This window comes from Megascapheus bottae, chromosome Y (assembly GCF_031878675.1).
Source record: "Megascapheus bottae isolate mThoBot1 chromosome Y, mThoBot2.hap1, whole genome shotgun sequence".
NCBI lineage: Eukaryota > Metazoa > Chordata > Mammalia > Rodentia > Geomyidae > Megascapheus > Megascapheus bottae.
In genome coordinates this window covers 7,568,161-7,569,240 of record NC_143548.1, presented here as the reverse complement: position 1 = coordinate 7,569,240, position 1,080 = coordinate 7,568,161, and positions in this window count along the sequence as shown.

Genomic DNA, 1,080 nt, shown 5'->3' with positions numbered 1-1,080 from the left:
TACTGGGCTTATTTTTTCATATTTGGCCCCTTAAAAGTTCATGCGAGAGTAGTAGATATACCTATGAGTTTTCATTTACTGTTATCAAAATTCTCCAAATACCTGATCTCCAGATATGTCCATGTTGCCTAGGTTTTGAGATTTCTCCATGTTCCTGTGAAGTCTCCAACCTGACCACCAGAGGAGTGGAGAGGTATCAGACAGCTGTGCTCCAGCTTTCATTGTCTCAGACTATGGAATACACTTTACAGAGCCTACTAGACTGGAGGGGTATCACTGTCTTTCTTCTGATACCTTTCATTTTCTTTTTAAAACCCATTTAAATGTCTTTAAGTAGTTGCATAAAGGAGTTGCCATTTAACATAACAGTTTATGAATACACTGCTTCTTGATCAATGTCAGTCCTTTCAAAATTCTTACCCAGCACTCCCAACTCACCTCTTCCCTCCCTTTTCTTAATTTGGTAGGAAATACATTTAATTCATGGCTGTATCCTCCCCCTATTTTCCCCTGCATTCCTCCTTCCTTTCTTCTGATGACCTCCCAGCCCTTTCAAGAACTTGTTTTCTGGTGTTTACTTTGTTAAATGTTGACTTTGCCTTCTTAAGGAATTACATTTGTTGAGTTTTCCCTTAAATCTATCGTATTTCCATTAACATATTTGCATATACTTGTTACCATTGTATTTATATACAAGTTAATCAACATACGCCTGCTCTCATCTCTCGGCTATATTATCCATGCTCTTCCCCCACAGAGATGTGCACAGTTTTGGCACATCATATGGATCTAATGTAGACCAGTTAAATAAATAATCTAATCATAAATATCAGAAAGATTGTAACATACAACCAAAGGCTCAACTAATTAATGACACTGCCAGATTTTCTGGTTTTCTGTCTGTAAGTACTTTTTCCTTTTCACTTTTTGCAGTAAGTTCAATTTGGAAATGGGCAGTTCCGTGGACGAATGCTGTTAAACACATCTCATAGAGAACCTTTACTAAGAGTCAAGGAAAGAGAGATAGACTTTCCGCATCTGCTTTCACAAAGCCAACCAGTCTTTGTGGTGAGCTTTGGA